Below are 10,696 nucleotides of genomic sequence, written 5' to 3'. Positions count from 1 at the left end.
TATTCGCTTTAGTGCCCAGAATGGTACGGATAACCATGATGGAGCCCTGATCCCTGAAAGTCGACCTTGGTGTTCACTCTTGGTGTTGTACACTCAGAGTTGGGGTCCCACTGTACTGGTCCCATCACTGTAACTTCCTACAGAGGATCTTCACAATCCCCCCAAATCCTCTCTGCTAAGTTTCTCCTCTCTGGGAGGTATTCCAGCACCCTCTCCCCCTGAGTGTTTCCAGCTAGAGCACAGTAGGTTAAGGAGTGATGCAGCTCGCTCTTCCCATGTGATCCAGGTCCTCTGAAGTCTAGGGACGGTTCTTGGGTTTGGTTTTACAAGGATGAATAGTCTTGTCTCTCCCTTCCTTTGCAACAAACCTGGGGCATCTGAAAAAGCCATCTCCGTGCTAGTGAGTCATAAAAAATGAACTGTGGACACTACACGGGCAGGGCAGGGGAGAACCCAAAATCAGGAAAAACCTGCAAACGGGGTTCCCTAAGAGCAGTGCTCCAAGGCCTGAGCAGAGCAGATGAGATCTCTCCCGTGATCCTCCCTGCCCAGCCAGGCTTCCCCTCCTCTGGGCTGTGACTGCGGACCCCCACCCGCACCCTTACCTCGTAGCTTCCCTATCCATTTTTTTTTTTTCCTCCTTTCCTGAAGAAACTGTCCAAGTCGCCAGTCCTCTCCAAGCCTACTCCCCACGCTACTCCCACTCTCGTGCCCTGCCAGAAACTGGTTTTCCTTTGATCATGCCATTTGTTTGTTCAGTCTTTCTGGTGACCATGGTTAAAGTTGTTCCCCCTGTGTTTGGGGACCTGCCCTGGCATGTCACATGACTTCCAAACCGACAGCCACGTTGCCTCATGGTTGCACCCCCTCCAGGAGGAGCTGGGGCTGCCCCTCCCCACTTCCTGTTCCAAGTCCCCTGCTGGCACGCAGCTAACTCCCCGCACAGGCTCAAGAAGCGCCCCCGGGCTCAGTGCTGCTGTCCTCCGTAGCACTTTGGCTCAACCGGACAAGCTCTCCGGTGCTCAGACTCCTGCTTCTGGGCTGCAGATATGGGAGGTGCGAGCAGATGACCTTGAAAAGTTGATCTTGAACACCCTGTAAGAATCTCCTTGGAATACTTAAAAAGATTCCCGGGTTGTTCTGACCCGGCCTCCAGTGTGGCGAGCAGGCACGGCCCTGCCCAGCCCTGACTCCTCCTGGGGGCGCCATGCCCAGCTTAGCGGGGCGGAGGAGGGGCGGGGGCAGGCAAACGGATGACCCCGTCGGGGAGAAGCCCAGGCTCCCAGTCTGGATCCTGCCACACCCCTCGAACCGAGCACTGTGACCACACCTGTGTCTTCTCGGCTCCTAGAAATCCTCTGTGTCCAACTTCAACTAGAAAATCCCACTTACTCACACCTTTCTCCTTGACTTGGCTGAACAGGCCCGGTTGAGGCCCTTCAGCTGTAACGGGTTCAGACTTCCCACTCCTGACTCCATCCTGACCTCCTGTCCCCCGTCCTTCCACCTGTGAAAGGCGCAAGCGATGATCCTGGGGGCCCAGGGCTCTGTGCTTGCAGACGGGCCTGGGAAATCCTAAGGTCCCGGAAATCGTTCTGGTAGAAACCCCATAGGCTAAAAAGCAGGCTCTTGAAGTATCTTTATCTTGGTCCTTTCGCACAACACCCCTCCCTCAGTTTCCCCTTCTATTATCCTAAGACGTGCCCCAGACTCCTGCCTGCCCTTGTGGTTATTTTTGTCCTATGTCAGTCAGAATTGGAATTAGCTCACGGAAGTAGAATTACTTCAGAAGGCAGAAGCTGGGTGGGTAGAAATCCTAGCAGTATTTCCATTTAGAGCTCGGACGACTTGAATGACCCAGGAGGGAGCTGCGGCAAGGAAGAGCATTTTCTGTGCGAGGGTCAGTTCAGGGAGATGAGCACTGCATATTAGTGTAGATAAAATCAGCTGTATGGGTTCCTAGGAGGATTAAAAAAACCTTACACAGTAATGTATACCTCTGAGCATTCTGCTACCTCCATCACTGAAGACCAGGTCGGGGGGCAGGGTGCTTCTTAGCCCTTAAAATGCTAATATCTTCAGAGCTGGTTCTATTAGCGGAAGAGATAAATTTATAATTCTATTTCAAGGGCCCATTAAAATGCCTAGGTAAAAATTTGTCCTTGTTAGGAGTAATCCCAACCTCCGGGTGGGGCAGGGAGGACCACAGTGGCTACAGTCTGAGCCGAGGGGGCCAAGCACAAGGGACCCCTGGAGACCGTAGTGGTGGAGGTAGCTGGTGTGGACCACGACGGGCTTCATGTTCTCCTCTGCTTGGCTAAGTTTCAGATGGTTTCTTCCTGACTAGAGGTCCTTGACCTCCCTTTCCTTGAAGCATTTCCTTCAGAAAGTCAGCAAACCTAATTTTGACTAAGATGTGACTCTTCACCCTTGGGTCACTTCTACGAGCCAGAAATGCCTGTCCGGGGCCTGGGGGCCATCCCTTTGGACATGCAGGCATCAGGGGTTCTCTCTCCCAGCCTCCGTGGAAGCCTAACTTAATAAACATGGGTTAGCGAAGAGAACCTAATCCCATCCGTCAGCCTCTATCAACTCTGATAGTTGTCTCGTATCTCCCTCTGCACCCCCGCCCTGGTGTTAAAAACTCCCACCTTCTGTGACTCAACGGGGTTGAGTTCATGTTTCACCCCTACGGAAACCGTCCGGCTCTGTTGCGATAGCCTTCCTTGAACTCCCTCTGGTCCATCGAGGCTTGTTACAGCAAAATCCTCCTTGCTACTCCCTGCTTCCACCCTGGATCTCCCCCTCCTGTAGTGACAGAGTGCTAGACCCCTCTTCTCTGATCATACACACCTGAACACCCCTAAGCTTCCAGTTGCGCAGAAAGGTGCCTGCCTGAGCCCACTTTTCACAGGGCTGTTGAAGGTCCCCATGGGTCTACCTCCTTGTCCCTGCATTGTCCGTTCTCTCCTTGTGGGATCCGGCCCTGGCTTTGGTCCCTAGCGGCCCCCGTCCGTCCTGCCCTGAAAACGTGCTCTGGAGTTAGGAGCTATAGAACGCCATCTCTCTATGCACCTGGTTGTCCCACACAACGCCATGTACTCATCTGTTTAAAAGTAGACTTAGACAGGCTTGCCAGTGCTGCCGTGTGGCTCAGGGAAGTGTTGGAGAGATTCTCTGTAAACAGGAGGCTGGCCTGGCCTCTGAGAACTTTTACCTCCTCCCTTAGCCTCCATTAGCGTGATGCCTAGTACCTGAGAGTGTTACTTGGTAGAAATGGAAACTTCAAAAAGATCTCATTCTTTAGTTTGGTGGAAAATTGCAATTTTTTTAATATAAAAAAAAAGTATTTTGTGGTTTCTTTGCCTCTAATGGCACTTTTCTCTCCAGTGATTCTAGGGAGGCTTGAGAAGGGCAGGAACCGGAGGTTCCGGTTCTGCTTTTATGTAATTCCTCCCTAGGGGCATTTTTCAAATTCATCCAAACATAATTCAGCAAGTGTCCTGTCTGCTTGGAATATTGTTTTAAGTTGGAATTTCCTGGAAGGAATAACATCTTCCTTGGTTTAACTGTCCCTCTTCCATGAAGGAACAACTCACCATCCCAAGAACTATTCTAGTTCCCAGGAACCTCCGGTTCCTGCCCTTCTCAAGCCTCCCTAGAATCACTGGAGAGAAAAGTGCCATTAGAGGCAAAGAAACCACAAAATACTTTTTTTTTTATATTAAAAAAATTGCAATTTTCCACCAAACTAAAGAATGAGATCTTTTTGAAGTTTCGGTTGTTTGCCTGGCTCTGTGGATAAATGTGACCCGTAGTGCAACCACCGTGAAATTCTGAAACCTCAGAGGGATTCTCAAGCTACCCAAGAGCAAAAAGTAGACTCTATACAGTAAAGACCCAGCATGAGCGAGACTTCAGACTGTTGAATCCCAGGTACCAGAAGGCCCCGAGAGCAGTGCCCTCAAAATTCTGAAGGAAAACCACTTCTAAAGTAGAAAGTATGGGCCAGACAAGTGAATCACGTTGGAGAGTAGAATACAGACCTTGGGGAGATAAACTCTCAAACTGCCTGTCCACACCTTTTCTCAGAAAGCTCAGAGAATATGCTCCAGCCCCCAGAATAGACCCTAGGTAGGTGGGGTCGGGGGGCTGTCACAGGATACTGGGAACCAACCTGACAGAAGGCAGAGAATCTTCTGGTTTATTAGGGAGAAACCACAGAATGACCACTGAATCCCAAGCCAAGGGAAAAAGCAGGTGAATTCGGAGCAAGGTCAAGGAGGCGTTTCGGGGAAGGGGATTTCACCGAACATCTCCAGGGGAGAGCTGGACACGTGGCAGAGAGTTTGGTGTTGGGTGGGGGAGTCGTGTGTGGAAGAATAAACCAAAACAAAATCAGGAATTCAAGGGGGAATGAAGCGGTACAGACGTGTTAAGAGTATAAGGAGTTTTAAAGATGTGCTCTTCATATGGGTGTGACAGATACCTTTGATAAGAACTTATATGTAACTGTTGGTGGGTATGCAAGCTGGTGCAACCGCTCTGGAAAACAGCATGGAGGTTCCTCAAAATGTTGAAAATCGAACTGCCCTATGACCCAGCAATTGCACGACTGGGTATTTACCCTAAAGATACAAACGTAGCGATCCGAAGAGGCACGTGCACCCGAATGTTTATAGCAGCAATGTCTACAATAGCCAAACTATGGAAAGAACCTAGATGTCCATCAACAAATGAATGGATCAAGAAGATGTGGTATATATACACAATAGAATACTATGCAGCCATCAAAAGAAATGAAATCTTGCCATTTGCGACAACATGGAACTAAAGCGTATCATGCTTAGCGAAATAAGTCAAGCAGAGAAAGACAACTATCATATGATCTCCCTGATATGAGGAACTGGTGATGCAACATGGGGGCTTAAGTGGGTAGGAGAAGAATCAATGAAACAAGATGGGGTCGGGAGGGAGACAAACCATAAGTGACTCTTAATCTCACAAAACAAACTGAGGGTTTCTGGGGGGAGGGGGGTTGGGAGAAGGGGGGTGGGATTATGGACATTGGGGAGGGTATGTGCTTTGGTGAGTGCTGTGAAGTGTGTAAACCTGGTGATCCACAGACCTGTACCCCTGGGGATAAAAATACATGTTTATAAAAAATAATTTAAACTTAGAACAGAAAAGTTCTTTGTAAATAAATGTCTGAGAGCAGAAATAAAAAACTAGAACTACCATGCTGTCCAGCAATCCCACTGCTGGGTCTGTCTCCAAAGGAGATGAAAACAGGGAACCAAGAGACCTATGGGTTCCCATACCCATCACCACACTATTAAAAAAAAAAAAAAATTTATATGTAAAAATGTAGAAAATCGTTGAGTAACAAAGCAGGCTCTCCCAGGAAGAGTGTTGTCTGGGGAATGAAGGAGAGAACGACTTACTGCACATCGTTTGAGTTTCTAACTTTAATTCCGGGGTAGTTAACATGCGTGTTAGATTTAGGCGTGCGATGATCCAGCAGTTCTCCACAACCCCCAGAGCTCCTCACGACAGGTGCCCTTCCTCGTCTGTCACCTGTTCCCCCACCCCCATGCCAGCGACCCTCCGTGTGGTCTCTATGTAACTGAATTTTCTTGAACCTGGTTCATGAGTTGACTGTCGCAAAACAAAAATGGGAGAATTTCTAGAGCCTTAACTGAGAATCAACTGTAGATGGAATCCCACCCATCCATGGGGTGGGTGTCTAGCCACTGTGGGGCAGAGGGGACGGTCATGGGCCTCGAATCCGGAGACCTTGATCTCCATACTGTCCAGGCTGGGGCACTGGGAGAGTTGGGGCGCTCTGCTCCGCTCCTTTACACTGGAGTTCGTGTTAGGACAAAATGGAAAAACTTAAAGCAAAACCAGCGAAGCATGTTCACTAGAGAATCCTATTTTGCACCCTGACCCATGATCGTAGGCCATGGAAGTCACGGACGTACACTAGCAACTTCCTGTAGGACCACATTCAGGAATGCTGAAGGTAGCTTCGTCTACCCATGGCTTGTTTCTCACTTCCGAACCTGAAACCATAGCTGTGATTCCTGAGGAAACCTGTCAGCTGTGAGCCTAACCCACATGGGGTCAAGACCGATCTCCGCAATTCTCTTACAAAGGATGCCGTGGTGTTAACGTGGCAGTGCACAGCCCATGGTCTCCCCAGCGGAGCACCAGCCCAGCTCCTGTCTGCCCCCTTCGTGTGCTGGGCAGGCACCGAAGGAAACAAGAAGCCGTGTAGGAACCCCTAGGGTTTGTGTGACGGTTGGAAGCCGTTTGACACTTAATTAAAAGTCAATTATGAGTTCTAAGAACATCTAAAACCAATTAATAATAACTGAAATCTGAAATGGGTGAGAAAGGCCTGATAAGCTTTTCTGTTGAGATGAATCCTCGGAGATGCAGTTGTAAGATGGGACTCGGAGACCAGTAATCGGGAAAAGCCGAGGGGGGCGGCCCCGGTGTCCTTCGCACTGTCCTGGGAATCCGTCTTAGAATTACACATCTGACCTCCGGTCTGCTCCCAGGGTGGGGTCTCAAGGTGGTCACAGAGCCCACGCCCCACCTCTGTGTCCCCGGGGCTCTCCGTCAGGAGCTGTGGAGAGAGCCGCAGTGACTGTCCCCTGTCCTCCCCATGCCCACTTGTCTGCTCTCTGCCACTCTCGGGCCTGGCTGGGGGTACTTGGAAGCTAAACCTTGACTCCCCTTCCCCCGCCCCACCCCCGCCCAGCTCCCAGAAAGTCAACTGTGCGGCCCCAGGCTCCTGGCTCCGGCCCGTCCCATCGGTGGCGCACGGTCTACACGCAGCACCGCGCGGCTGCTGTAAACCTGCCTCCAGCCTCCAGGGACTTCTGCGGATCCGTGAAGCTCTCCTCTCACTTGGGCGTCTGAAGCCATGTTGGCTAAACAGACTGTTTTCTCTGCACATTTTCTCCTCGGTCTGTAAGTCCCCTTGTCAGCCGGAAGGCCTCCCAACCTGCCCTCCAAGCGCGAGAGCCCTGCCAGCGGCGTTCGCGGTGTCTGCCCGCCTGGCTCTCTGCGCACCGCCGGGCTTGGAGCTGCTCACGGGCATTGCCACGAGGCCGGCCCGGTGACTGTGGAAAACGGGCTCTAAGAAGAGCATCACAGAGCTCCTCCCTGGCATTGGACCTTGAACTCTGGGGGCAGAAGCTGTACTGAGCTTGACCCTCCTGACCTGTGGTGCGTCCTGGTGTCTGGCAGTTGGCCGGCAGCTCGTGGCGTCTGCACTGCTCAAGTGCTGGATGAGTGCGTTAGGGCCAAATACAAGAAACAAGAGTGTACCAGAAAAGCCCCAGGAGAAAGGAGTCTTTGTGGCTCCAAGGATGGGGACAGTCTCCCAAATGTCTCCAGCCTCCAAGGTTTTGTCCCTCTCCCGCTCGCCGTGGAGGTCACGGAGAACCTTCAGTGCTCTAAGCGTGCCCGCTGGCTGGCGTGGACAGAAAGCACCTGCGGAAGCTCTTCCCGTGCAGCCAGCTTGTGGGGTCTGCAGAAGGCTGTGGCCTCGGGTGCAGGATCCCTCCAATGCTGTGAGCGGTGCTTCCGGCCCCACGGGAGCCCTCACTCGGCTTCCCACGGCTCTTGCTCTCCCGGAGGCAGAGCCAAGAGCCAGAAGCGCAGCAGACCGAGGGGCCGAGCCACCTCCGCTGGCGGCCCCGGTGACCTGGGGGCGCCCCTTGTCCTCCAGACTCCTACATTTAAAAGGATGAGATGGAACCGTATCCGGAAGGAAGGAGTATGGGCTCCCTGGGGGGTGCCCACGGGGAGGGGTCATGTGTTCTGTTGCAGGGCTAATTAGGGGGACACAGGTCACACCGTTGGACTTGAATGTAGCTTCTGAGTCACACGTCTCAGCCACGTCTCCAGCGAAGCGGCTAGCGGGGCCACGGGGACAGCCAGGGTCGGCCCGGCCCTCCCCAAAGGCAGCACGACCTCGTCTAATTCTTCACCATTTCAGAGCAGACGTCTGAGGAAAACAAGGGGCCTGTCACTTGTCAAGATGCCGTGTAACCGCTCCGAGGCGCCTGAGGAAGAAAGCGCCGTCCTCTTCCCTTAGATGCGCATGAAAGTGTGGTGTCAGAGCGCAGCCCTGAAGGGCTCGAGGCAAAACCAGGAGAGCAACCAGCCGGGAGATGGTTCTGGGCCCCGGGCTCATTTACATTCTGCTAATTGATGGAGACCTAGCGGCGCCTGGCAGCTAACAAGACAGCTCCCGCCGCCGGAGGATTCACTTAAACGAAAACCTGCCAGTCTGGTTTCTGAGGGGGAAAGAGGCGTCTGAAGACAGAATTATTTAATATTGTAGGTGTTTAAATTCCTACATTTAAAAGTTTAAAGTGGGTATAAAACATCTTAATGAAATCGGTTTCCCTGCAGAGGCCTGAGCCGTGGCTCTTGGCTCCTGAAAGGCTGGACTGAAATTCCGGGCGTCTTGCGGAGCTGACCTCTTTATGACCCACGCCGCGACATCCCAGGCTCCGGCTGCGAACGGGAATGATTTGTGCAGCGGGGTTCATTGTGCAGGAAGGGCAGAGTGTGGCTGGCTGGGCCGTGGGCTCTGATCTCCATCACGGCTTGGGCCGCATCCTGTGCCCAGGCGCAGGGACGTGAGGGCTGCCTCTGCGGGGAGGGGCAGGGGGAGGGCGTGTGAGAAGAGCGGGCTCCTGAGTACCTCCTGCCCGCAGGCACCGGCAAGTGCTTCGAGTCCGAATCTCCAGTCCATCAACCTCTGTGCCTTGTCTCCTGAACATCCTCAGGAAGAAACCAAGTGACAGAGCTAACTTCCCCTGGAGTGACAGCAGATGCACAGTGGGGATCAGATCCGACCCCACGTACCAGACCCCAGAACCTTCCGAGCCCCGTGCATAGAGGACCACCCCCGGTCTGTGCACATCCAGGCAGCAAGGAGCCCAGGAGCCTCTGGAGAGGAGGAGGATCCCCGTGGAGGTCCCAGCTCGGGGCACACAAGGCTGGGGCGCCCGGGGGCTCAGCCCATGAAGCGTCAGACTCTTGATTTCAGTGCAGGTCATGATCTCAAGGTCGTGAGGTCGAGCCTCATGGTGGGCTCTGCACTGGGAAGAGAGGCTGCCTAACTGCTCCACCCCCCGTCGGACTTTCCCCACTCCTCTTTTCTCTCAATCTGTAAACACACAAGGCTGGAATCAAGGGACAGATCGCAGAAGCCTGTTTGCAAACCATGTAAACGCTTGACAGGATGGCACCTTACCTCGGTCACGCGGTCTTTCCGAGTTGGCTTCTTGAGGATAGAACACCCGTGACCCACACGGAGGACCAGTGTCCTCGAAGAGGGAGAGGTGGGCTATGCCACAGACCTTTGGAGCCCCCGGGGCAGTGATCTCCCCGGGCCCTCTTCTTCCTCTTCTCCAGGACGCAAATAGTGCAGATGCCCCAGGCAGGAGGACAAATGCCCAGGTCATGTGCACCGTCTGTGAAAAGATGGCAGCAGACCGCGATCTCCGATGCCTCGGGGCACTTAGATTAAACCTCCTCCTAAGGTGAGAAGCGCCAGTTCTGTCCGTTGAGTGTGGTCGCACATCGTGAAGCTGACCGGGTGCCCTGAGCTGCCGATCTTATTTCTGGATGACTGGAACTAAGGTCCCTGTGGCAATTAAAATACTGTTGATGCCAATGAGCTAGGATTTAAGATTCTATCGACCATACTGTTGGGTCCCCAAACTCTCACACATCCTGTGTTTTGACCTACAAGGCTGGGCGGTCCTATATTCACTTTCATTCTTTCTCCCCTCCTTAACGAGCAGGAATACGGCACTGGTGGCCTCCCCGGCGATGGTGCTGGACGGAGACTCCCTGCGCGGGCTCCACCAGCTCTTCCACGTCCTTCCTCTGCAGTGAGGCTCTGGGGCTTAGCACCGTGCCGGGCCCTGAGCGCCGCCTCCGTGCGTTCTGTTGGTGAACGACAACTAGAGTCCGTGAAGATCTCAGACTTTGGATCTTCAGAATCTTTCTGGGGGTTAGGCTACTGACAAAAAAAGCCATTTCACCACCTAACTAATTTCTACCTACCTAACTACCTGAAGCCCCACAAAATCCAGAAACCCCAAAGCCCAAGGTCCTGGGGTCACTGTGAGTCCACCAAGGGTGTGTTTGTGCATTTACCGTCGTCATCAGCCCTGCTCTTGGATAAGTCTGCTTTTCTGAGTTTGCCTCAAAGTGAGCACACAGGGTGCATTTAAACTGAAAAACAGATGATTAGACTCTAAAATATGCAGCGTGGTTTTATTCTCATTAAATGAATATTTCACGACAAAGCATCTTTAATCAAGCTACTTTGGCTGCCCTAAAAGGGATGTTCAACAGATTTTGGTCTTAACTGAAGTTCAGTAACCGTTTTCCTCACATTTCTTGGATGGGGAGGGATCTGTAAGGGAGTGTTTGTCAAAAGTTGCTTACACAGAACTGAACGTAACTTTTTTTTTTTTTTTAAGATTTTATTAGTTGAGAGAGACACAACATGAGAGCAGAGAGAGCAGCAGGCTCCCCGCCGAGCAGGGAGCCCCATGCAGGACTCAATCCCACGACCCTGGGAACATGACCTGAGCCAAAGGCAGACACTAAGTGTCTAACTAAGACCCCCCCAGGTGTCCCTGAACAGAGCACT

Source organism: Mustela nivalis, assembly GCF_964662115.1.
Source record: "Mustela nivalis genome assembly, chromosome: 9".
Taxonomy (NCBI): domain Eukaryota; kingdom Metazoa; phylum Chordata; class Mammalia; order Carnivora; family Mustelidae; genus Mustela; species Mustela nivalis.
Note: the sequence above shows the minus strand (reverse complement) of the source record.